Below are 27,688 nucleotides of genomic sequence, written 5' to 3'. Positions count from 1 at the left end.
AAGTGATCAGAAAGTATAGAAATTTCCCACACACCCGCCTCCCCACAAGCAGCTTCCCCCTATTATTTCCATCTTGCATCATTTGGTAGATTTGTTACAAGTGACGAGCCAATATTGATATGTTATTAACTAAAGTCCATTGTTTTCATTGGAGCTCGCTGGGTTTTGACAAATGTATAATGAGATGTATCTACTTTTAGCACATTTCATCACTGAGTAACAGACAGTGTATGACCACACCACTGTGGGTCTATCCATGCATCTACTGAAGGATATTCTGCTTACTTCCAAATTTTGGCAATTGTGAATAACGTTGCTATAAACATTTCATGAGATTTTTGCGTGAACCTAAGTTTTCAACTTATGTTGAAATACCAATGATCTTGATTGCTCGCTTATATGCTAAGACTATGTTTAGCTTTGGAAAAAAAAAAAAAAAACTGCCAAACGCTCTTCCCAAGTGGCTACACCATTTTGCGCTCCCACCAGCAATGAAAGGCGTGTCTCTTGCATGTGTCTAATAGGTGTAGCTCGGCCGGGCGCGGTGGCTCAAGCCTGTAATCCCAGCACTTTGGGAGGCCGAGACGGGCGGATCACGAGGTCAGGAGATAGAGATCATCCTGGCTAACATGGTGAAACCCCGTCTCTACTAAGAAATACAAAAAACTAGCCGGGCGAGGTGGCCGGCGCCTGTAGTCCCAGCTACTTGGGAGGCTGAGGCCCGAGAATGGCGTGAACCCGGGAGGCAGAGCTTGCAGTGAGCTGAGATCCGGCCACTGCACTCCAGCCTGGGAGACAGAGCAAGACTCCGTCTCAAAAAAAAAAAAAAAAAAAAAAAAAAAAAATAGGTGTAGCTCACATTTTAACCCAAATGTATCTTTTCTGAAGTACAGCGTTCAACTAAAATAAAAAGCAAGCTAGAATTCAGTCTGTAATTGTCATTTTCAGAAACTTCATCCAATCAAACTGGAAGGATCCAGTGGGAACAAAATTCTTTAAAACTACTAATTCCTATTGCTGAAGGGAAGGCTGGTATTACTTACTACCCCAACTACTTTGCAATTGAAAAAGCCAAGTCAAAATGTATCCCTTCACTAATATGCTAAAGTGAACTTTTTTCGTATAGCATGAGGACACCTGAAGTCTAAAATAAAAATTGTATTCTGTTGACTAGTAGTCTCATAAAGGCATTTTCTTTCGCATTTCTGGATTTGACTTTGTTTTGCAAAGCTTCTCAAACAAGTGTGCAGTCCTAAATTACTGTGTGCTGTTTCTAAGACACTAAAAGGTGTGGGCCAGGGCAGGAGGGAGGGGCCTGGCATTTCCTTCTTCTATAGCTTATCCAGATGTTCTCTCACATTTTTTATGGAAACTGGGACAACAGAAACATAGGAAGAAGCTTTCTGCTGCAGGTTATTACACCTGCTATGGCCTGAATTTTCAAATAGTGAAAGATATTTTCTTACTATATTTCAAAGCCACATTTTACACCTTATTGTCTACATAATAGTTTTGATGCTCATTAACTCTACAAAGGTTCAGAAAACAAAGTGCAAAAAAAAGAAAATTCTTGAAGAAAGAGAAATCACCCAACTTCACATTTTTTGCAAATGTGAACTTTCCATAGGTATGACTTTATGATGTGGCAACTTAACGTAATCAAAATCACATAACACATGTACCTTGGAAAATTATTGGCAAGGATCTTAGATTGTTAAATGGCCCATTTTACATTCCAATCCTTAATGAGCAAGATCAAACCATATAAAAACAAGCGCTTTCTCCTCAACTATCTATCTGCCATTTATGGCACCTCCTCAAAAGCCTTGGAAATAGTCCATAATTAGGTGGCAAAGATGCCTGATAACTTTTCCAAACCAAATGGCAAAGCATTTAAGGGAAGCATCAAAAAAGTATTTGCCAGAAACAAGCATAACATTTGGAATACCTTTCCTTGGCTTTTAATCGCTGCATTTTGGAGGGTAAGTTTAATTACTTCTGTTCTTAACCCGCGGCTATCTACAGCGATCATTCCAGCCATCTCTGTATTTCATATGGCAACATCGAGCATAAGAAACTTCAAGTAAAACACTGAAATACCCACACTTCAGCAGTGCTAAAAAAACTCCCCATTAACGTAATTTCCTTTCAACGTAAGCAGAGTGAGTACATTCTGCTGAGTCTTTTATTTTTATTTATTTTGAGACAATCACACTGTCATTGAGGTTGGAGTGCAGTGGCACGGTCACAGCTCACTATAGCCTCAACCTCCTGGGCTCATCGATCCTCCTGCCTTAGCCTTTCAAGTAGCTGGGACTACAGGCTTGCATCACCACACCCAGCTAATTTTTTTTTTTTTTGTAAGTAGAGACAAGGTTTCCCCATATTGCTCAGGCTGGGCTCAAGGGATCTGCCCACCTCAGACTTCCAAAATGCTGAGATCGCAAGCGTGAGCCACCGTGCCCAGCTGAGAGCTTTTTAAAAGGGAGTTTGGGGACTGGTAAAAATAAATGATGTAACTTTTTAAACATTTCTAGTGAGGGACCTCTGGCACAGGAGGTATTTGATTATTCCTGCTGAATTGAGGTGTCTTCCCCAGGTCATCAATGTATCTTTAATTTCACCATTGAGTCTCCAAGGCTGGAGAGTTGCAAGTATCTAATACAGTATGAGCCACTTGATTTTTGTGATCCATTCCTTCCCTTTCTTACCGTACTGCTGGATAAACAGACTACTCTCACCCACTCTACAGACTTAAAGCTTTCTAGCTTACTATCATGGGCTGAATGCTGGAGGCCCCAAAGATATGTTAAAGTCTCAGCCCCAAAACTTCAGATCTTATTTGGAAATACGGTCATTGTAGATGTAATGACTTAAGACAAGGTTATGCTGAGATAGGGCAGGTCCTTAATCCTATATGGCTATTGTCCTTTTAAGACAATGTGAAAAAGTGACAGTCAAGGGAGACTGTAGAGATGCAGCTGCAAAGCAAGGAATCCCACTGTCAGAAGCTCGGAGGAGGCAATGGAGAATGTCCCCCTGTGGGCTTCGCAAGGAGAACTGCCCTGCCAATGCGTTCCAGACTTTCAGGTTTCAGATTTCAGATTTTAGACTTCAGACTTCTAACCTCCAGGACTGTGAGATGGTAAATTTCAGTTGTTTTCAATCATCCAGCTTGTAGTGATTTGTTATAGCAACCCTGGGAAACTGATACACATGCCTTGGTTCCTGAGTCAAACAGGGGTTCAAACCCTTCTTTCTGGACAACTGGTGGCATGCAAAACTGGTGGCATGCAAAGCTCTTCTGGGACGGGGGCCCAACCTTGCTGCAGTAACCTCCTCCCCAGGGATCAGACTTCTTTCGAAACCGAGGGTCGGTGCCTTCCTACTTTCCCTTAACAGGAACACAGCCTCCAGGGATGCTGCCTAAAGGCCTATGGAAACTCCATAAAGCCCCTCCTGAGACGTGGGAGTTTGTTTGGTTTAATTTTTCATCAACATAAAATAAGCTAGTACATTTATAATTTTACCTAAAAATTAAGATAAACCTGGGATACTCTATGTCATATGTGTTCATATCAAAAACATATTGCTTTCATATACATAAAATGTCTTTGGCTCAAAAGCTGTTGCTATGGACTCAATTATTTCCTCCCCAAATTCCTATGTTGAAGCCCTAACCCCTCAGTGTGTTGGTGTTTGAAAATGGGGCCTGTGGGAGGTGACTAGGTTTAGATGAGGTCATGGGGTGGGATGTTCATGATAGGATTAACACCCTTATCCTAATACAAGAAGAAATACAAGAGGCCAGGCGTGGTGGTTCATGCCTGTAATCCCAGCAGAGAGAGGAGGAGGCAGGAGGATCACTTGAGCCCAAGAGTTTCAGAGCAGCCTGGGAAACACAATGAGATCCTCTCTCTCCAACACATAAAAAATGAACTTGATATGGTGATGCACACCGGTAGTCCCAGCTACTTAGGAGGTTGACATGGGTGGATCACTTCAGCCCAGGAGGTCTAGGCTGCAGTGAGCCACGACTGCACCACTGCATTCCAGCCTGGGCGACAGAGTGCAATCTGTCTCTACATTTTTTTAAAAAGATGATACAAGAGAGCTTGCTTTCTCTTTCAGCCATATGGAGACACAGAGAGAAGGCAGTCGTCTACAAGCCAGTAAGGGAGCCCTCACCAGGAACCGAGGTGGCCCACACCTTCATCTTGGACTTCCCAGCCTCTAGAACGATGAGAAAATTCTCTTGCATAACCACTCAGCCTGTGGTATTTTGTGATAGAAGCCCAAGCTAAGACAGCTGTCATATTTAAGTGAGAACACAATGTAATGTCATGATGAAAACTCTTTAAAAGCAGTAGAGGTAATCAGACACTATCTGAGTCAGGATTCTGTCCCATCCATTTCAGAAAGACAGGTCATGCTATGTGTTTTCAGTTAATGTTATGTATTTTAAGTACAGCAAATTTCTAAATGATTGTGTTAAGTTGCTATGGTCCTGTGCTTTCAATAATAAAGATCTGTTTACTTCCTGCTTCACTGCACTGCCCTGGGCCTAGCTGTCAGGGCAGAGAGGACCAGGAAAAGAGGAAGGGAGAAGAGAGCTGCCCGTCTTCTCCTGAGCCCACACTGGTAGAATAAGCCTCTGGGCACCTGTCTGAACCCCTTGGTAAGCCCGTGCAAGGCCAAGGGCAGGAATGTGTTTGAGCTGCTTTTCTGTCCAACTTCCTCGATGTGCCTACAGCATCTCCTGATGTCTGTTGCCCTCACTTTAAATGCCAAGTCCTACCTGCCTGCTGGTATTTTTCCTCAACACTTTGATCCAGGCCTGTTGCCCTAAATGGCAGATCTAAACTGCTGCATACATGTACCATCTGTCTGTTAGCATCAGGGGCTTGGGGGGAACCTCAGCTGCTTCTGTGTCCAACTTCCTTGCTGCCTCCCCCTTGTCTGTAGTCTCACCAGATACCTATTACTCCTCCCCTCACCATTCCAGGCATCTCAAGATCAGCTCCACTTTCTCAGCATATTAAGGTCGCTTCATAAAGGAGGGATGGGCAGAGGAACACAGTTGTGAGGCATCTAAAATGGGCATTTAGGAAGTCTTTCCTCTTCCCTCTTCAACTTTTCATTTTTTTGAGAAGGAGTCTTGCTCTGTCGCCCAGGCTGGAGTGCAGTGGCATGATTTCTACTCACTGCAACCTCTGCCTCCTGGGTTCAAGCAATTCTCCTGCCTCAGCCTCCTGAGTAGCTGGGATTACAGGCGTGCATCACCATGCCGGCTTTTTTTTTTTTTTTTTTTTTTAGTAGAGGTTTCACCATGTTAGCCAGGTTGGTCTCGAACTCCTGACCTCAGATAATCCACCCACCTTGGCCTTCCCAAGTGCTGAGACTATAGGCATGAGCCACCACACCTGGCCTTTTCATTAATTTTTAAAAGGCTTCGCACACCATTCCTCAGATTTGATGGTATTATTCACGCTAACTATATGCAGTAGTCTCCCTTATCAGTGGTTCACTTTCTGCAGTTTCAGTTACCTGAGGTTAACCATGGTCAGTAAACAGGCAAGTATAACACGATAAGATATTTTGAGAGGTAAAGAGAGAGAGATCACTTTCACATAACTTTTATTACAGTACATTGTTATAACTATTCTCTTTTATTATTGGTTGTTGTTGGTCATCTCTTACTGTGCCAGATAAACTTTATCGTAGATATGTGTATGTTTAAAAAACTATAATATTTATAGGGTTTGGGACTATCTGTGGCTTCAGGCATCCACGGAGGGTCTTGGAACATATCCTTTGTGTTTAAGAGCAAACGACTGTGTAAGAGATATCAAAATCCAAGAGAATATAGTACCTCTATAATCAGAACCACTTTATAGAATTGGAGTCACTGCATAGAGAATGGAGAGTTTTTTATATTCTACGCTGCTCTGTCTCTGAAAAGTATTGACAAGTCCCACAAAGACATAATTACTTTTCGTACACTTGAACAAGACCTGTCTTTCCAAAATCAATGTTCACACCAGCAAAGGTACCCTGGTGTCACAGTCAATAGTGCCATCCCCAAACTGAGTGAAAACTTGGTAACACCCTTCTAGAATTCCCTATTCAATCAATAGGAATAACTTTAGAGTCTTCCTTCTCCCGAGTTTTGTAAAGTTTTTCACCTTATGTAATACCATTTGAATGTGGATGCTTTCACAGGTTAATCAAAATCCTTGAGACAACTGTTTCACACTGAAGAAAGCAATGACATGCTACATCATCCATTTTCATTAAAATTTCTTAAGGAGGCCAGGCATGGTGGCTCAAGCCTGTAATCCCAGCACTTTGGGAGGCCAAGGAAGGCACATCACCTGAGGTCAGAAGTTTGAGATCAGCCTGGCCAACATAGAGAAACCCTGTCTCTACCAAAAAAAAAAAAAAATACAACAATTAACCAGGCATGGTGATGTGCACCTGTAATTCCTCACTTTACTACTCAGGATGCTGAGGCAGGAGAATCTCTTGAACCCAGGAGCCAGAGGTTACAGTGAGCGAGAGATCGCACTATTGCACTCCAGCCTGGGTGCAGAGACTCCACCTTAAAAATAAATAAATAAATAAAAATAAAATCGCAAGGAAATTGCTCTAAGAGACTTTCTCTTTTCTAGCTGGTAGAAAACCAACCCCTCCTTCTTTTCCACCAAAAGCTTTTATTTTCTCAATTTGGAGTCGGTTATTTTAGTAATCACAGCAATCATTCTTTTTTATTTACCATATGCACTTGGTACGATTTTTATTTTACTGTTTTTCTTTCTGGTTTATGATAATGTTCTCTTTTTTGTATGATAATGTCATAAGCTTAATTTTCCCTTCTGTTAGGTCTTGATTATTCCCCCCGAAGGCTGATATTTAAAATAAAAGCACTTAAAACTTAATGTTAGCAGAACAGTTATGTGGTCACATGCATACAAGGGAAAATAAGCCTCCAGATACTGTTAATATTATTCCATGCAAATTAAGTCTAATGCAGCACATCTAATAAGGAGTTTCCCTTCAGGGCTGATCTAATTGTAAAACTGAGCCTAAGTTTTAAAAAGGTGATGGCAAATAACTAGGAATCAGTTTGTTACTGCTGTTGCAGGACGGACTTCTGAGGATCATTTGTAACCGACAAGGAAAATTACAACCCGAGAGTTATACTCCTTGTATCAGAATGTTCTCGAAATTAGCCTGATCAGTTTTTGTTTTTTTTTTTAAACAAACATACAAGAAGCGAGTGCCCAGTGCAGCTATCAGTTGAGGTTAGCTGCAGGATGAGTTAAACAGGTCCCTTTATGGTCAGCTGGAACAGATCTCAGGTTGAAACAGCTGGGTAAACCGAAGGAAGTAGCAGTGGGTCCGCTGAGCCGCTCACTGGCTTTTGTCAACTGATATGAGGAAGTTTCGATGAAAGCATAGAAAAACCTTGACAACCAACCTCAACTGTTAGTCTCTTGAGACCAACAACTGTCTAAAATAAGCTGGGAGACTCATTTCTAGCTTCCCAGGCCCTACTTTGTATGGAAACTCCCTTCCCTGCCCCCTTAGCACAGCCACATCCACCTCACCCTTCAGGTCTCAGCTCAAATGTCAGTTCCTGAGAAAGGTTGGGCTTGAGAGGCTGTACCTGCCTCAACTGTGTCTGCTGCTCCAAAACGTAGAGCAGAAAATGGGCAACAGACAAGGCCACCCAGAAGGGAAGAAAAGCACTGCCCCAAGTGGCCAACACACCCATCAGGACCCACTTGTCTTTGGGTTCAACCTAACCTTGGACCTCACCTTCTTTTTCCTGCCCTGTAAGATTACTCCCAGTCAATTGTTCTAGTTATTTCTGGTTCTCGGCAGCATTAAAATATTACACTAGGATAAGGTAAAAGGAACTGGATGAATCAGAAAGGGAACAAGTGAAAAAGCTAACCAAAAGGGGCAAAGAAATATTTGAAATGTATTATAATTGAATAAAATCGAAATGCACAAAAGACCGACCCAACTGGAATTTAAATAGTTCTAAGAGATCTTTGCAAGAAGTAATTTTGTAAGTGAACTGAGAACATGAATAGAATCCTGTTCTACTGTTCTATAGTCACTGGGTGGTAACTTCCCTAAGGCTAGAGACAGAGTGTCAATTCACTTGCTATCCACCACGAAAGAGCTGAACCAGGCCTGTGGGAAGGTATTTTGTAAATTCAATAGATGATCATTGTTCTTACAGGCCACATTCTGATATAAAAGCATACACCAAGACTTACTTTGCACATCAAAGTTACAACTTCCAAAGTCAGTTAAAACCACCACATACATAATTTGCAAAAGGATTTTACTACTATAAATGCCTGCTTTCTGTGTTCTTTTTCCGGTTCTTTATGGCTCACCAATAAAGAGGTATGTCATGATCACCTCTTCTCTAATGAATCCTTTCTGCCTCTTTGGGATCTAAAGGGGAAAATTGAGAGTAAATACAAACGTTTTCCTAGCCCCTCTAAAAGTACAAAATTAAAGAGGCCTGTTATCCTGTAATGAAAAGGTTCTACTTAAATGAAATCTCATTTTCAAATGACCCAATCACAGTACAATCAACAATAACAGGCTTTGTATCCAAATGGGAGAGGAGGAGAATGGCATAGCATGCTTGTCCTTGGTTAAGAAGGGCTGTATTTAAACAATGAGAGACAAATATGTCTATATCACGGGGTCTGGGGAAAATATGCTAGCTATTGTTGTTTTTGCATTAATGAGAATTTTGCTCCCAATTTTCCACAGAACGGTTTTTATTTTCTAATCTTTTCACTGCACCATTAACCACTGCCAGGAAGAAGCCAAAAAGTTGCTAAAATCTACCGTATCACATGTGAAGCAATGTGGAAGCAAGACTGTCATGAAACTAAGGTACCCCCATCACTCCGGGCCAGAGCACATAGTTTCCTAGTTCTGGCAGGCTTGAGGGCTACAAGGCAGGACTAGGGAGGAGATACTCACAATGGGTAACGAATATTGAAAACTACGCATCATACCATGTCTTGGGAGTCAGGAAGCTAGGGCAGGTAACTTAACGTTTGACAAAGCTTCTTCCTCTTCTTCCACCTCCAGGGGAAGAGGGCTGCTTTCCTTAATCAGGCCATCCACAACGTGCAACTGCTTTGACCCGCTCCATGTCATCATAAACAAACGGCAAAATATTAAGGAGTTTCCAGAATGTATAACGATATATCCATTTGCATTATCTAAAGTGCTCTTTGGAACACTCACTTTTAAGAACAGTTTTGTTTGTTTGTTTGTTTGTTTAATGAGACAGTTTCTGTCTCTTAGGCTGGAATGCAGTGGTACAATCACTGTCCACTGCAGCCTGGACCTCCCTGGGCTCAGCTGATTCTCCCACCTCAGGCTCCCGAGTAGCTGGGACTACAGGCTCACCACCAGGCCCATTCAACCAAGCTCAGTAAACCATCCCAGCTGCTGATGAGAGTTTTAAATGTTCAATGCACCTGGGCGGAAATAACAAAGATACGCAAGGTATTTTATTTCCCTCAATGATACTTTAGCGAGCAAACAGCTCATTAACATCTCGCATCGTAACCTCTTCCACTTGCCAGCCACACATCAGTGTAATATTTGTATATTTTGCTCAGTTTATGAAATGCATTTATACATATGTACATTTACATATATTTCACATATGTGTGGAAAATGGCTGTGCAACAAATTTAAAGCACATGATCCCACACATATAAGTCTCCCACCTCTCGAATCTCATTGTTTTCTCCTTGATTCCTGAAATTCTCCACAGACTCCTTGGAATTCAGCTGCTAGAATATTCTTGACTGAACATCAAACTGCTGCTAAACACATTCTCAATATAACTTTGAGTCCCGAACATAGCCATATTTTCATTTACTTAGGTAAAATGATTACATCTGGAAAATGTATATACTTGGACTCAAACTCAAAATCAGTCCCCCACTGTATCAAAAAATAACAACATTAATTCTAAGCAGATTCTTTCAAAAGGGAAGCACTATACAGCATTTCTCAGTAGTTGATCTGGCACACTTGAATGTAATCTGAATTTCTAACAACTTTGCTTCAGAAGTTTTTCCATGAAATTTGGTCTTTGCCCGACTCGCCTGCTATAAATTCTAATAACCAAACTCTGCAGGCCCTTACACTATTCTTGAACAATTCTACACTTGAAAAAAGATTATGAAATCTTTAGCAAACACCTTCTGCATTTCAGAAAGTAAAATTATGAGCTTAAGACTTAAGTTTTGGTTTTTTTTTTTTTTTTTTTCTTTCAGATTATCCAGAAGGCTGGATTCAGTGTCTGAACAATCATTTTCCAAAACACAAGAATGAAACCATAGAGAAACCCATTAGAGTTCACACTTATCCTGTAGAGACTTAGGCTGCTTAAACACGAAGCAAGATCATTTTCCAGTCCATTTCTCGTAAGTCTCTCCTTCCACGGAGTTCTCAAGTCTCCCAGGGATGTGGAATCTACCTGTATTACCAGTAATGGTGACCTGTCTTTTTTTTTTTTTTCCCACCAACCCTCTCTCCCCGCTTCACTTCTCCCAACAAGACCTTCGAATCTTCGAGCTTTTTCCGGGTACCACAATGTCAGCCTCACCTAATCCCTCTATGCCCACACCCCCTACCCATCCTGGGAAGTCTGGGTTTTCTCCAGTGATAATGGATGGAAGTTAGTTGGATAATAAACCAAATCACATCAGGTTTACAAGATGCTTTCATCTAGTTCAGAAGATATCTCCTACAAGAGGCTGCTGCTGAGACTTGGAGCAGCAGAGCGAACCTGGGAGAACTCTCATTTTGGAGCTCTTCAAATGTTTCTATGTGGACAGCTGCGACCATACCAGTCCTACTGCATGGGAAAGTCCATTAAGACAAGATGTCCGCAGGAGTGGACACGATCCTTCAAAAAGAAATACATTTTTAACAATGTTTCACAACACACACTCAAGTACCTTTTTACATGTATGAAACATATTGAAATACTAGGGAGAAAACAAAGATAGAAACAAAACATGTAGGCATTCACTCATATCCTCCTGTAAGATTGCCTTTAATGCATTTACAAGACAAACACCTTCCTAGATAATGTACAGAAGAGGCAGAAAGTGACCAAAAGCAAAGAGATGGCTTATAATTACCGTGTGAACCCCAAATGCTTTCTGGTTGTTGGCCAGGGCTTTGCTGCACAGTGTCCTTAGCAACTGTTTTCTGCGAAGGGTCAGATAGTTAAATATTTTCGACTTTGTGGGCTCTACGAGGTTTCTGTCCCATATTCCTCTTTGGTTTATTTTACAATCCTTTCAAATAAAGGATTGCCTTTTCAATTGCATTTCTAGCTTAAGTGCCATTTGCTGTAGTCCAACCACCTCTTCCTTAAGACATATTTGGAAAATCCCTGATGTCTGTGTCTAACCGGCTGAAATTATCAATTAGGCAGAGTACCGAAAACTAAGAGGCTTCTGTTTGAAAGGAAAATGGGTTGTTAGATAAGCAGCAAACAGACTTCCATTCTGTCTGAATCATTTTGTTAGTTTTACACAACTCCAAGGGAAATCTCAGAGACATCTGTGTTTCCCTTTAGTTTTTATTTTTGTGTGTTTTTGCTGTAAGAAGGGTAGAGATCAGGGAAGACAGAAGAGAATGAATCTTGCAAAATGACTCTGACTCATATAAAGTAAAAAAGGTTACAATGACTAAGTTCTGGAAAATAATTGTAAGGAGGAAGAATACAACTTCAAGACATAAAACACAAAGCTACAATAATGCGGAGTATCATTCTCGGGTAAATATGAAACAGATCAATAAAACCAAATAGCATAGAAACAGACCCTAAGCTATAAAAGACATCAATACATGATGAGTGATGACAAAAGGCTATGGGGAAGCTGAGAATAGTGGCTCACGCCTGTAATCCCAGGACATTGGGAGATCGAGGTCGGTGGATCACTTGAGCTCAGGAGTTTGAGACCAGCCTGGGCAACAAGGTGAAACGCCATCTCTACAAAAACAAACAAAACAAAACAAAATTATCTGGGCATGGTGACACATGCGCAACTATAGTCGCAGCTACTCGGGAGGCTGAGGTGACACGATTGCTTGGGCCCAGGAGGTCGAGGGTGCAATGAGCTGTGATTTCACCACTGCACTCCAGCCTGGGTGACCTGACCGAGGGAGACCCTTGTCATGAACAAACAAAAAACAGCTGTGGGGATACAAAGCCTTACTCAACAACAAGAAAAATTGCTGGGTCAGTCAACGGATTGTCTATGGAAGGAAAATCAAGTGAGATTTTTCTCCATTTCAAAATATAATTCAAAATACGTTCCATGTAAATAATACAGTTAAAGTTTTTAAATCCCATTAGAGAAACTAGAAGAAAATACAGTTAAATTGTGATCATCCTTCTGGATGGGAGGTTTTCTAAAATGATGGCAGGAATCACACACATAAAAGGTATATACTTGATTACTTCAAAATTAAAATTACCAAGTTGAATTAGTAAATTTACCTTTATATAGTAAATTATATGTTATACAGTATATTACGAACTATTATACAGTAAATTAAAATACTGAATAAAAATCAGCAGGCCAGGCGTGGTGGCTCACACCTGTAATCCGAGCACTTTGAGAGGCCGAGGCAGGCGGATCATGAGGTCAGGAGATTGAGACCATCCTGGCCAACATGGTGAAACCCCATCTCTACTGAAAAAAAATAAATAAATACAAAAAAACTTAGCCGGGCGTTGTGGCAGGTGCCTGTAGTCCCAGCTACTCAGGAGGCTGAGGTAGGAGAATAGTGTGAACCCGGGAGGCGGAGCTTGCAGTGAGCCGAGATCGCGACACTGCACTCCAGCCTGGGCGACAGAGCAAGACTCTGTATTGAAAAAAAAAAATAGCAAATTAAACATTAAAAAATCATTTTTAAAAGCCAATAATAACCAACTAGGACAATGCTTTCAACAAATATAATAAAGTGCCAATATCCCTAATCTATAAAGATGTTTTACAAGCTGTAAGAAACATACTACAGTTCAATAGATTAAAAAGTAGGGAACTTTCGCCAGGCACGGTGGCTCATGCCTGTAATCTCATCACTTTGGGAGGCCAAGGCAGGAGGATGACATGAGGTCGTGAGTCCAGACCAGCCTGGCCAACATGGTGAAACCCTGTGTCTACTAAAAATACAAAAAATTAGTCAGGTGTGGTGGTGTGCACTTGTAATCCCAGCTACTCAGGAGGCTCAAAGAATTGCTTGAACCTGAGTCGCAGAGGTTGCAGTAAGCCAAGACTGCACCACTGCACACTCCAGCTTGGACAAGAGAGTGAGACTACATTTCAAAAAAAAAAAAAAAAAAAAAAAAAGGTAGAGAGTTTCTTTAAAGTAGTGAAAAGGTTAATACACAGATTTTCTGAAGTTTAATAAATTCACTGATAAAGAACTGCAAATTGAGAAAACATTAGTTTTTGTTGATCAAATTAACCATGATAGCACACAATGCCTGTTGGAGAATATTGAGTCCAGGCTTCCACCCACTGCTGGCTGCAGTGGAAATTGACTCAGTCACTCAGGTAAATAATTTAGCAGTAATCTGGCAAGTATCAAGTATATTTAAAGTGATCTTACTTTTTGACCTAGTAATTTTACTTTGGGGAATGAATCTAAATGAAACAGTCATAAATGTGGACAAAGATGTATATGCACTCTTGTGTACATAGGGGCATTGTTCATAAAATTATAATTTACATGCCTAACATTGGAGAATGGTAAGTTATGGCATATAGATTTTATAAAATATTGTCTAATATTAAAGTTATGATTATGAGGGTTTTTAAAAATTATACTTTAAGTTCTAGAGTACGTGTGCACAACGTGCAGGTTTGTTACATATGTATACATGTGCCATGTTGGTATGCTGCACCCATTAACTCGTCATTTACATTAGGTATATCTCCTAATGCTATCCCTCCCCCTACCCCCTCCCCACAACAGGCCCCGGTGTGTGATGTTCCCCTTCCTGTGTCCAAGTTATCTCATTGTTCAATTCCCACCTATGTGTGAGAACATGTGGTGTTTGGTTTTCTGTTCTTGTGATAGTTTGCTGAGAATGATGGTTTCCAGCTGCATCTATGTCCCTACAAAGGACATGAACTCATCCTTTTTTATGGCTGCATAGTATTCCATGGTGTATATGTGCCACATTTTCTTAATCCAGTCTGTCACTGATGGACATTTGGGTTGGTTCCAGGTCTTTGCTATTGTGAATGGTGCCGCAATAAACATACATGTGCATGTGTCTTTATAGCAGCATGATTTATAATCCTTTGGGTATATCCCCAGTAATGGGATGGCTGGGTTAAATGGTATTTCTAGTTCTAGATCCTTGAGGAATCGCTACACTGTTTTCCACAGTGGTTTAACTAGTTTATAGTCCCATCAACAGTGTGAAAGTGTTCCTATTTCTCCACAGCCTCTCCAGCACCCGTTGTTCCCTGATTTTTTAATGATTGCCATTCTAACTGGTGTGAGATGGTATCTCATTGTGGTTTTGATTTGCATTTCTCTGATGGCCAGTGATGATGAGCATTTTTTCATGTGTCTGTTGGCTGTATGAATGTCTTCTTTTGAGAAGTGTCTGTTCATATCCTTTGCCCACTTTTTGATGGGTTTTTTTCCTTGTAAATTTGTTTGAGTTCTTTGTAGGTTCTGGATATTAGCCCTTTGTCAGATGAGTAGGTTGCAAAAATTTTCTCCCATTCTGTAGGTTGCCTGTTCACTCTGATGGTAGTTTCTTTTGCTGTGCAGAAGCTCCTTAGTTTCATTAGATCCCATTTGTCAATTTTGGCTTTTGTTGCCGTTGCTTTTGGTGTTTTAGACATGAAGTCCTTGCCCATGCCTATGTCTTGAATGGTATTACCTAAGTCGTCTTCTAGGGTTTTTATGGTTTTAGGTCTAACATTTAAGTCTCTAATCCATCTTGAATTAATTTTTGTATAAGGAGTAAGGAAAGGATCCAGTTTCAGCTTTCTACTTATGGCTAGCCAATTTTCCCAGCACCATTTATTAAATAGGGAGTCCTTTCCCCATTTCTTGTTTTTGTCAGGTTTGTCAAAGATTAGATGGCTGTAGATGTGTGGTATTATTTCTGAGGGCTCTGTTCTGTTCCATTGGTCTATATCTCTGTTTTGGTACCAGTACCATGCTGTTTTGGTTACTGTACCCTTGTAGTATAGTTGGAAGTCAGGTAGCGTGATGCCCCCAGCTTTGTTCTTTTGGCTTAGGATTGTCTTGGCAATGCAGGCTCTTTTTTGGTTCCATATGAACTTTAAAGCAGTTTTTTCCAATTCTGTGAAGAAAGTCATTGGTAGTTTAATGGGGATGGCATTGAATCTATAAATTACCTTGGGCAGTATGGCCATTTTCACAATATTGATTCTTCCTATTCATGAGCATGGTATGTTCTTCCATTTGTTTGTGTCCTCTTTTATTTCACTGAACAGTGGTTTGTAGTTCTCCTTGAAGAGGTCCTTCACATCCCTTGTAAGTTGGATTCCTAGGTATTTTATTCTCTTTGAAGCAATTGTGAATGGGAGTTCATTCATGATTTGGCTCTCTGTTTGTCTGTTACTGGTGTATAAGAATGCTTGTGATTTTTGCACATTGATTTTGTATCCTGAGACTTTGCTGAAGTTGCTTATCAGCTTAAGGAGATTTTGGGCTGAGATGATGGGGTTTTCTAAATATACAATCATGTCATCTGCAAACAGGGACAATTTGACTTCTTCTTTTCCTAACTGAATACCCTTGATTTCTTTCTCTTGCCTGATTGCCCTAGCCAGAACTTCCAACACTATGTTGAATAGGAGTGGTGAGAGAGGGCATCCCTGTCTTGTGCCAGTTTTCAAAGGGAACGCTTCCAGTTTTTGCCCATTCAGTATGATATGATTATGAGTTTTTAATAGAAAATTTATGACATATGTTAAATGTGTTACAATATCAAGATTGCAAAATATGTGTGCACACAGTGCACACACATGGATTAAAGGCAAATATAACAAAATAATTAATAGTGATTATCGTTGTAATGTCACTAGTAGGTAAAATTATAGGTAACTTATTTTATTCTTTATATATTTATGGATTTTCCACATTTTCCATAATTAGTATATTTATTTTTTGTTTTCACATATATTAATTTCTTAATCAGAAAAAATAAACCTGAAAAACAGTTCTTAACCCCTCCAAAAAAAAAAAAAAGATAACAAGAGGGGCCAGGTCCAGTGTCTCATGCCTGTAATCCCACCACTTTGGGAGGCTGAGGCGGGTGAATCGCCTGAGGTCAGGAGTTCGAGACCAGCCTGGCCAACATGGTAAAACCCCATCTCTACTAAAAATATAAAAATTAGCTGGGCATGGTGGCATGCGCCTGTAATCCCAGCTATTTGGTAGCCTGAGGCAGGAGAATTGCCTGAACCCAGGAGGCAGAGGTTGCAGTGAGCCGAGATGGTGCCACTGCACTCCAGCCTGGGTAACACAGTGAAACTATGTCTCAAAAAAAAAAAAAAAAAAAGAGGAAACGTTGCTAGTCATCTCATCATCAAGCCAAAGCTGCTTCTAAACCAGAATTACAGAACTGAAAATGACCTCAGATACCCAATCTAAGATCTTGTAATGCAGATAAAAAAAAAAGTCATTATGAGTGTTTTATGAAAGTGAGGCATATCCTAGATCCATAAAAGTCTTATCCCAACATGCCGTCAGCCAGGTATTAATAATATTCCTGTGTAAATCACAGCAGCCTCTGTCTGGACAAGAGACAAGTTTAAGAGTAAAAATCAAGTTTTGATAAAAATGGAAGGATCTACATGAAAGTCTTTTAAGCATCAAAGTTGAATTCATTAAAAAGAAAATCATCAATAACCTTGATTTTGATATGATTAGACTCTCAGAGCAAAACATCATAATTAATTTAGGCCTGCTCTCAGCAAGGCAGGAGGCTGGGAAACAGGATTCACCAGTTATTTGATTCTAATACAATGAACAAAGGCAACAATGTGCTGGATTATTAATAAGTCAAACAGGGAAAGATAAGTAACTTTAGGGAGCATGATGCAATGGTGTTAAAACACAACAGCGGGGCATAGCCAAGACATCCACTAATGAAGACATGGAAGATACGATCCAAATGAAGATAACAAAAGGTGTAAAAAATACTCAAGCACCAGATTCCCTTTGTCAGAGAACAAGCTGCTGTGGTGGCAATACTCTAGATTCTGAAGTAACACAGACAGGAGATAGAATCCCAGTGAAGGCCACTTACAAGCTGTGTGCTCCTTGGCAAGGTTCTTAACCTCCCAGAGCATGCATTTCTGCCGCTGTCAAACACAGATAAGAAGGAACCTTGAAGGGTGGATGTAAGGTCGAGATAGTGGGTACTAAATGCATGGTTCAAAGCCCAGCTTGCCTACCAACGAATAGAAGTTGTAAGTCCATTATGAAAGACTGGACATCAGAGTCTAGTCCGGGGTCACTGATGCTGTGGGCACCGCCTGACTTGCAAGCACAGGGGGAAAGCTTTGATTGGTGTTGGCAGCAGTGTCTGGGACAGGTAGGAAGAGAATGAAATGGCAGCAACCCGAGTGATCAAATGTAGCCCAGGCTCTGACAGGGCCCTCTGGTTCCTCTGGGGCAGTGCTGGCCTGGGCTCTCTCTGCCCAACCCACACCAACCACAAACTCCACACAGCCTAGAAACAAAACAGGGATAAAAGGAATGGGCAAACGGTGAAAAGAATTCCACCAGAGAAGTAACAATACACCCTCCAAAGAGAGGGGAAATCACGTTGTAGAAAATACAATAAGCCTTATAATTAAAAGAAAAATAAGAAATAAGAGTGAGAAATCAACACATCGAGAATAAGCCTATTGAACAACACTTTAAAAGAGATGTTGAACACAAAGAGTGAAGAAAATTGGCGGCGATGGGAAGAATTAATGAAGACAAAAATCGATATTACTCAGTAGAAAAACAAGAGAAAAATACTGGAAATACAAGATAAATCTGTGTAAAATAAGGACACTCCCTGTCACGCATCTGGATCGTAAGGGAATTAGGCAATGACCTTGCTGAGAGAGAAAGAGACAAAGCTCCAGCCATCCCCAGAGGCTGAAGAAAGATTCCGTGTGATTTTGCTGATGACTGAAAAGTTAAAGGACAATTTGGACAACTTGTCAATAAATTAAGCCTGAATTTTCAGAGAAGTAATAAAGATAATTTGAAGAGATACTGAAAATCATTTGCAACATGAAAATTGATCATAATTACATTAAGGGTAGTAGAACTAGGAGTAATAATGAGTCCTTATTAGAAGAAACAATTGTGTCCAATGGATGTGACAGCCCCTTATATTGCTATAGACACTTTTATTTTTAGCTGACAGAATAGCATAGGGGGTAAGGAAATACCTCCTTCGGTACAAGAAAGCCCTGTGTGTGAATCTCAGTGGTGCCCCCTTACTAGTCGGCACATTTTATTAATACTTAAAACTCTCAGACTCAATTTCTTCACCTATAAAAGGGGTCTATAAATATCCATCTCCTGTTACAGTTAACAATTGACAAAAAGACCTAGCCCATAGTAAGTGCTACATAAATGGTACCTACCATGAAACTTAACAGCATCTATTCTGTTGACCTCGATTCTAAAGAGGTGGATAAGAGACACACTTCCTCAGTGTCCAGATCTTGTCAAGTTGCTAAGGAGAAATAACAACAATCCTGAATAAACAGTTTTGGTGCTCAGCTCTACCAACAATACAAGCATGACCTCCTTTGGCCTGTAAAACATGGTGAAATCTACATGGCTGAGTGGCTCAGCTTACCACCAAGCACGCGTAAGCGTATTGGTCCCCTAAATAAGAAGCCTAGTGGTCCCCTAAATAAGAAGTCCACTTGGGTTAAGAGCAAATCTCACAGCAGCTGAGTGCAGCATCATAAGCCACCCTGAAGGTCAGCTTCTGAAGTACTGAAGCAGCTAGGGCCTTCCCATCAGGCTGGGAGAGGTCAGCTGACAACTCATGGCTTCTCACCATGACCAGGTGCCACATTCAACACACCTGATATCCAACAAGTATTTCCTGATTTTATACCCCAGTAACTAAAAATGGCTATAGGAGGCTACACACATTGGCTCACACCTGTATTCCCAACATTTTGGGAGGTCAAAGCAAGAAGACCGCTTGAGGCCAAGAGTTCAGAGATGTACTGAGTTGGAATCATGCCACTGCACTCCACCCTGGGCGACAGAGCAAGATCTTGTCTCAAAAAATATTTAAGCAATAAAAAATAAAAATGGCCATGCATTTATCTGTATCTTGGCATGTTGTCTTTATTCCTCCTCTTTCAATTCCTCAGCTCATCTGAATATTCAAAGAGAGCCCAGTGATCATCTGCCAAATGGATTATGAATGTGTATCTCAGTACTAATCCTAATTCTTACCACAGATCAGAGTTCTGTATCCAGAGAGCGGTGTCTTAGGAACTCTGTAAAATTCAATGGCTGCATGATTTACAAAATGTAAAACAGATAAAGGAACTGCAAGTATCTTCGATTGCCCCCAAATTACCAAGTGCAGGTCATATGGTACAGGATATCAGATGCTGATACAAGCTTTGGGACTGGGTTACTTAGGAGATTATGTTAATATTTGAAAGTATTTAGAATAAATTTTCACCTACATCCCAAACAAAAGCTATATGGGCAGCTTGGCTGGCATCAAGAATTTGCATAACGAAACATTTGAATATAAGAAAGGCACTCTGTGTTGTGCCAATCTGAGACCCTGGACACAAGAGACTGTATTGCTAAGCCAAGGCGCTTCAAGGAGCGTCTGAGAGGCCAAGCCCTGCTGCAAGTGGAAAGTAAATACATTGTTGCTCAGGGTTTCCATTCAAGCTCTTTGTTTTGTTTCAGTATCTCAATAATAGTTTGGGAGTTAGTGAATATAATGACAATGTGTTACATATTATACAGTTCCTTTAAAAACAGCTCACTAGACCACTTTGTTTCTCCTTCCAACACTTAAGAATAAAGCATTAAGTGTTATCTTCCTACCACTCAATCTGTTCCAAAGAATCTAGCAACCTTAATCAAATTTCCAAATATGAATGAGTATTTTTTTATTCGTGAACAAAACTGCATTTTAAAAATTAAAGTTAGAAGCAAACTGTCAAAAACATGCACTCTCATTCTCTGCTGGTAGGAGTATATCATTCTGTGAAGAGCAATTCATCAATATCTAAAATTAAAGCCTATACTTTGACCATTTCTACATTCAATTTCTAGAAAGTTCCTTTACAGATACATCTCCACATGTACACATCCATTTCACCAAGGCTTTTTATAAAACCCTAAGAATGGAAACAACTTGGCCCAACATGGTGACTGACACCTGTCATCCCAGCATTCTGGGAGGCCAAGGCGGGAGGATTGCTTGAGCTCAGGAGTTCCAGACTAGCCTGGGCCACATGGTGAAAACCCGTCTCTACAAAAAATACAAAAATTAGCTGGGCATGGTGGTATACACCTGTAGTTCCAGGCACTCAGGAGGCTGAGGTGGGAGGATCACCTGAGCCTGGGGCAACTGAGGGTGTAGTGAGCCATGGTGGCGCCACTGCACTCCAGCCTGCGTGACAGAGCGGGACCCTGTCGCAAAGAAACAAACAAAAATAATGCGAACACCTTAATTCCATTAACAGAGAACTGGATAAATTATATCCATAAAACAGAATACTGTAGAGTCATTAGAACAAATGCAGTAGCTCTATACCTAATAAATCAAACTCTACAGAGTTAAAGATCTCAAACGGTTAGCTTTAAAAACAAGCAAAGTATTAAAATATATAGTAGTACTCTACTGTGTATGTATATACAGGAAAGTGAAGACAGGCACTCACATATAACATTAATAGTTGATATTTGTTGACTGTATTGTGTGTGTCAATAATTGCTAGCAATGTACATGAATTATCTCATTTGTTCCTCTCAGTGATTCTAATATTCCCATTTTGCAGATGAGAAAAATGGAGGCACAATGAGGTTTACTCACTTGCCCAGGGTCACAAAGTTGGTGCCCATTTTCTTAGGTATGACTACAAAGAACCTCCTGGTGTAGATACTAGCTACGAAAGCACCCACAGAAAGCTTCTAAGAGCACTCACTCTAAGGAAGGGACTGCTTGGCTAGAAGACGGAAATAGGAAGATTTATTCTCCCTGAATCTTTGGTATTCTATACATGAGCATGATCTGTGCAAAAAAAAATAATAATAATAAAAATCCAGTGTTTTTTTTACTCTGCCTTCTGGAATTAATTAGGAAGAAGGACAACATGAATGGTGCTGTATATTATATATTTTTAAAGAAATGCTCTTCTAGTCCTATGTGCTTACTTGTATAATTAATCCCTTAGTTTTTCCAAGTACTTAAAAAGATGGAAAATACAACGTAATTCTATATGGAATTCACAGTTACGAATACATGCAATTTCCAAAATAATCAAAGGGTAACAATAAAAATATGCATAGCCCCCAAAACCAGCATCAAGCCTATTGCCATGGGTGAGGGTTGAGGTTGTTTGTTTACTACAGATTAGTCAAGACTCTTGTTAAAAATAGTAAAAGTTTTGGGCTTTATTTCTAATTAAAGGAAGAAATTAAATGCATTCCAAGTAGCAAAAAAGGAGGGAAGCAATTATGTATCTCTTAACTGTAAGCCCTAATAATAGACAACCAGTAAAATTTTTCTGGTAGGGAATACATTCACCATAACATATGAAACCACATCTTCATAATATATAAAACATAAAAGTTCTGTGAAGTAGGGCCCTATTTATGTATGTTTTTCTGAAATACAAGATCAGCAGCCCAGAAAAGTGCTTCCCAAACTTGCACATGTATCTTGAGCATCACCCGCGATCATGTTAAAATGACTCAGTTGCTCTGGGGTGAGACCCAGATCCTGCATTTCTAACAAGGATACTCCCAGTGGGTAGATGACATTTTGAGTGGCAAGGCACCAGGCAATACATAAAACGAAATAGAAGTATAATCTGATCAATGAGGTTGTAGAATCAAACTGCAACTGTTAAAATCTTAGCCCCTTCAGAAGTATTTGAAAGCTCGACAAAGAAATAGATTTAGATTTTTCTCTTGCCAACTGTAAGCAGTGTGAAAAAGAGAGACGTACTGGTAAATACTGTGCTTTCAAATGTGGTCAGTAATTCAAAGTGGATTTCAAAAGATTCAGGAGGGTTTCTGATTTCAAGAATGACTGAGAAGAGCTAGTAATTAGTACATTATTTTATGTGTAAGTGAGCAAAGTGAACCACTTAATTTTTTCAGCTAAATCAGACACCATCCAATGGGCAGCAATAACACGCTCAGCAATGGTGGAACACAAGATGCTGATGACAGGGTCAGTGTGGTTCTTGTCCTCAAGACCATCAGGTGTGGAGACAGCATGGTGGAGCCCAGCACAGCGGGGACCCTCCCAGGAAACCAGCTACAGCAGACTGAAACAACATGCTCAAGCGCTGAGGAAATGCAAAGCAAGGAAACAAAACCAGTTTGTTTCTTTTGTTTGGAATAAGGAATAAGTGAGGATTTTGGTAATGATTTTCGGCCAGGAAGTGAGCCTTGGCTTCTTAGAAAAGGTGACTAAAAACTAAAGCAGCTTAAACCTGTACTTCCAGGACTCAGGTGAAGAGTCACAAGTTGCTCCCGTATCCTTAGCAATTTTAACTGTTCAAAGTGCTGGAGAGATAATTCTCAGAGTTTGCAGCATCAGGAGAATACCAAGGAACAAAGAAAAGACGGGCTCAGAGATTAGCATGGAGGTGGGGTCTTCAGAGGTCAACATTCCCTCTGGGCCTTGATGGAATCAACTGTATAAGGGTCAGAAAGTTTTTTTGAAAAGGGTCAGATGGTGGACAGTTCAGGTTTTGCCATTGTAGTGCAGAACTAGCCATAGATCATGTTCCAGTAAAACTTTACAAAATTCTGGATTTCACTGACGCCACTGCATTGCAAAATGAAGGTAATGATACCTTTTCTGCTTTTTATTTTTATTTATTTATTTATTTATTTATTTATTTTTTAGACAGAGTCTCGCTCTGTCACCCAGGCTGGAGTGCAGTGGCACGATCTCAGCTCACTGCAAGCTCTGCCTCCCGGGTTCACGCCATTCTCCTGCCTCAGCCTCCCAAGTAGCTGGGACTACAGGCACCCGCCACCACACTCGGCTAATTATTTGTATTTTTAGTAGAGATGGTGTTTCACAGTATGAGCCAGGATGGTCTCGATCTCCTGACCTCACGATCCCCCCATCTTGGCCTCCCAAAGTGCTGGAATTACAGGCATGAACCACCATGCCCAGCCTGTTTTTTTATTTTCTACTTAATTTTCTCCAACTTTTATTTTAGGTTCAGGGGTACCTGTATATGTCTGTTACATGGGTAAACAGCCTGTTGTGGACATTTTATATACAGATTATTTCATCACCAAGGCAATAAGCCTTGTACGCAATAGTTTTATCTTCATCCTCCACCCATCATCTACCTTCAGTTAGGCCCCAGCATCTATTGTTCCTATCTTTGTGTTCATGTGTACTCAATGTTTAGCTCCCACTTGTAAGAACATACAGTACTTGGTTTTCTGTTCCTGCATTAATTCGCTTAGTATAATGGGCTCCAGTTTCATCCATGTTGCAGCAAAGGGCATGATTTTGTTTATGGATGCATAGTATTCCATGGTATGTATGTACCACATGTTCTTTATCTAGTCCACCATTAATGGGCATCTATATTAATTTCATGTCTTTGCTATTGTGAATAGTGCTGTAATGAACATACACATGCATGCGTTTTTATGGTAGAATGATTTTTATTTCTTTGGGTATATACCCAGTAATGAGATTACTGGGTTAAATGGTTGTTTTAAGTTATTTCAGAAATCTCCAAACTGCTTTCCACGATGGATAACCAATTTACATTTTCACCAGCAGTGAATGTGTTCCCTTTTCTCTGCAACCTCACCAGCGCGTGTTGTTTTTTGACTTTTTTTTAAGACGGGATCTCACTCTGTCTTAAAGAGATCTAGTCTGATCTCACCCAGACTAGAGTGCAGTGGCATGATCTACGCTCACTGCACCCTTCACCGCCTGGAATCAAGCAATCCCCTACCTCAGCCTCCTGAGTAGCTGGGACTACCGGTGTACACTACCACATCCAGCTAATTTTAATTTTAATTTTTTTTTTTTTTTAATTTTGTAGAGATAAGGTTTTGCCATGTTGCCCAGGCTGTTCTTAAACTTTAGGGCTCAAGCAATCCAACTGCCTAGGCCTCCCAGAGTACTAAGATGACAGGCATGAGTCACTGTATCAGGCCTGCTTTTTACTTTTTAATAGCCATTCTGACTGATATGAGCTTTATTAATAGTAACTTTCCTAATGGCAAATATTTGGTGGCCAAGATCAAGGAAGGCGAGTTGATATAACTTTATGACAGTATATACCAATTCAAATATTCATGGACCACGACCATCCATGCATATCTAGAAATAGATGCATCCTCACCTGTCTTTACCTCCATCCCTTCTAATTCACTAGATGAACTGTCTCTCTTCCCATCTACCTCCTACCTCCCCTTAGAGGTCGCTCCTTCAGTTCATCCTCTGCGGTATTGTCAGCCTCCCTCTCTCTCTATTGCCTCTTTCCATCAGCGCACAGACTACACAAAACATAATGACCTCCGTCTCTTTGACCCTCTCCTTCTCTATCCGCTGCTCCTCTATTGACAGTTGACTTCGGGAAACAGAAATCTGCACTTTCCCCACCTCCTGCTGTTCCACTTAAAATCCCTGTGTTAATTGAATTTTGACCCCACCACTCCAGTCATCATCTTTGCCAAAAATCAATAGATACTTCTCTGCTATTAACATACTTGACTCCTCGGCAGCAATGCTAACTTCTGACTTTCCTCCAAACTCCCTTCTCATCCTCAGTTTACCAGATGACCCCAGCTTCTCTTGACTAGGATCTCCGTGGCCTTGCAGCTTTCCTCAAATGCTCTTTCCCTCTGCCCTCAAATTTTCCACTAACCAAGTATCTGCTTTGCCCTCCTCTCTTTATATGTAACTACTTACAAGTTTGGGAGGCATAAGCATACAATTTTAATGAAAACCATTAAAGTGAATTATGAACTGATGAAAACTGAATCCATTGCCACGGTTCAAACCAACTCCCCGCTCCCAGAATCACTGTCCCTCTTGATGGAACCAGTGTCCACCCAGTTAACCAAACCTCTGTCCCCTCTGTCCCCAGAAGACCTCTGTCCCCTCGATTTTGCTTCCCTTCAACCCACATTCCCAATGGATGGTCACCTCCTGTCCTTGTAGCTTTCTCAGTTCTCCTATCCTGCTAAGGGAGGCTGAGCACATAGTGCTGTTGACATCACTGAGTATCCCTACAGGCAGCAATCCTCCCCTCTCTGGATTTCAGAGCCCCCACCCTCCTGTCTCTTTGGATACTGGTTCCCATTATACCCCGCAGACTCCTTTCTCATGGCCTGTTGTGTGCCTCAGGGGACTACCCTGCACCCTCATCCAATCCCATGGCTGTAAGTCCCATCTATGTGTGTTGAGAACCAAATCAGAACCTTCAGCTGTGGCCAGGTGCAGTGGCTCATGCCTGTAATACCAGCATTTTGGGAGGTCAAGAGGTATGACTCACTTGAGCCCAGGAGTTTGAGACCAGCCTGGGCAATATGGTGAGAATCCCATCTCCACAAAAAGTTAAAAACAACTGTTGGATGTGGTGACACCCATCTGTAGTCCCAGCTACTTGGGAGGCTGAGGTGGAGGGATTGCTTGAGCCCAAGGGGTCAAGGCTGCAATCAATGAACCATGACTGTGCCACTGCACTCCAGCTTGGGTGAAAGAATGAGACCATGTCTCCAAAAAAAAAAAAAAAAAAAGTCTTCAGCTGTACATTTCTGTACATTTCTCTTGAGCATCAAATCCTTCTATCCAATACCTACCCACATCTCCTCTTGGTTATCGTAAAGTACAGGAGGATGACTACAGGTGTTTACTGTCTGACATGCCTCCATTCCCCTCTCGCCTTCCTTGTAAGGAAGCCATGCTAGGTTCACAGAAAGCAAATCCCAGCTTCGCCCGACAGGGACCGTGAAGGTCTAAAGGTGATCCTGCAACGCCCAGGGTGTGCCCACTGCATGAAAAGCTGCCTTACTCAATCATCACTGCAAACACATGAACTGATTGCTTTCAGAGTGCTTGAGGACCTCCACACCATGACACCAACGTGAGTCATTAAGTCAGTAATAGTCATTGAACATAACATTTTCCAGCTGTTTCTCCAAATTCAAAATAAACAACAGAAACTGGAAATGCTCAATCACTTTCCTACAAGGTCATGTCCAGTTAGCATGGTAACAAGCTTTGAATATCAAATGGGAAGGAAAGGCGTTCCAACAGACTTAATGTTTAACCTTTAATATCTGCCCAAATTCTACCATTACGTCTGAATGTGTGTGATGCACTGGAAAGAGAAAAGCTTTCGAATCAGGTAAACCTAAATCCGTATCACAGCAGCCTCATTCCTTAATGGTTGAGTGACCAGGACAAATTATGTTTTGCTTGGTTTCCCCATCTTTAAAATGAGGAAGTTGTAGGGTATTTAAATATTTAAATCAGGTAATTATTTTTGAGAGAGGGTTTTGCTCTGTAACTCAGGCTGGATTGCAGTGTTGTGATCTCAGCTCACTGGAACCTCTGTCTCCAGAGCTCAGACTATCCTCCCATCTCAGACTCCCAAGTAACTGGGACTACAAGCATGCACCACCATGCGCAGCTAATTTTTTGTATTTTTGGTAGAGACAGGGTTTTGTTATGTTGTCCTGGCTGGTGTTGAACTCCTGAGCTCAAGCAATCCTCCCGGCCTTGGTTTCTCAAAGTGCTAGGATTAGGGCATGAGCCACTGTGCCCAGCCTGTCAGGTAATTTTATATTTTATATTTTATTTTATTTTATTTTATTTTTTTATTTATTTATGTAATTTATTTATTTATTTATTTATTTATTTATTTATTTATTTATTTTTGAGACTGACTCTCCCTGTCTCACCCGCACTGGAGTGCAGTGGGGCGATCTCGGCTCACTGCAAGCTCCGCCTCCCGGGTTCACACCATTCTTCTGCCTCCGCCTCCCGAGTAGCTGGGACTACAGGCGCCCGCCACCACGCCCGGCTGATTTTTTTTTGTATTTTTAGTAGAGGCGGGGTTATACCATGTTAGCCAGGATGGTCTCGGTCTCCTGACCTCGTGATCTGCCCACCTTGGCCTCCCAAAGTGCTGGGATTACAGGCATGAGCCACTGCGCCTGGCCTAAGTCAGGTAATTTTTTAAGTGTCTAGCACAAAGTAAATGCTTTTTCATAAGTATCGAATAAAGCAAAATATTAGTCATCAAGATTTCAAAGAAAGTATTCCTCTGGTTCTACTAAAACAACAACAACAAAAAATTCTAAAATCACCTGATGGTAGACCAGA

General features: G+C 40.9%; 1 protein-coding gene across 8 annotated transcripts in view; it reads right to left on the bottom strand.

Annotated features, from left to right (window-relative positions):
- CSGALNACT1 (chondroitin sulfate N-acetylgalactosaminyltransferase 1) overlaps positions 1-27,688 on the bottom strand; it is a 360,764-nt gene that overhangs the window by 228,753 nt on the left and 104,323 nt on the right. Inside the window, exon 1 of one of the 8 annotated variants that reach the window (XM_050801858.1) lies at positions 18,732-20,889. The exons of the other annotated variants lie outside the window; for them this stretch is intronic. The gene's annotated coding sequence lies outside the window, so the exon portion shown is untranslated. Of the gene's footprint in view, positions 1-18,731; positions 20,890-27,688 lie in introns of those variants that run through there. 8 annotated transcript variants of the gene reach the window in all.

Source organism: Macaca thibetana, chromosome 8 (assembly GCF_024542745.1).
Source record: "Macaca thibetana thibetana isolate TM-01 chromosome 8, ASM2454274v1, whole genome shotgun sequence".
NCBI classification, from domain to species: domain Eukaryota; kingdom Metazoa; phylum Chordata; class Mammalia; order Primates; family Cercopithecidae; genus Macaca; species Macaca thibetana.
This window is presented reverse-complemented; position numbering and strand designations above follow the sequence as displayed.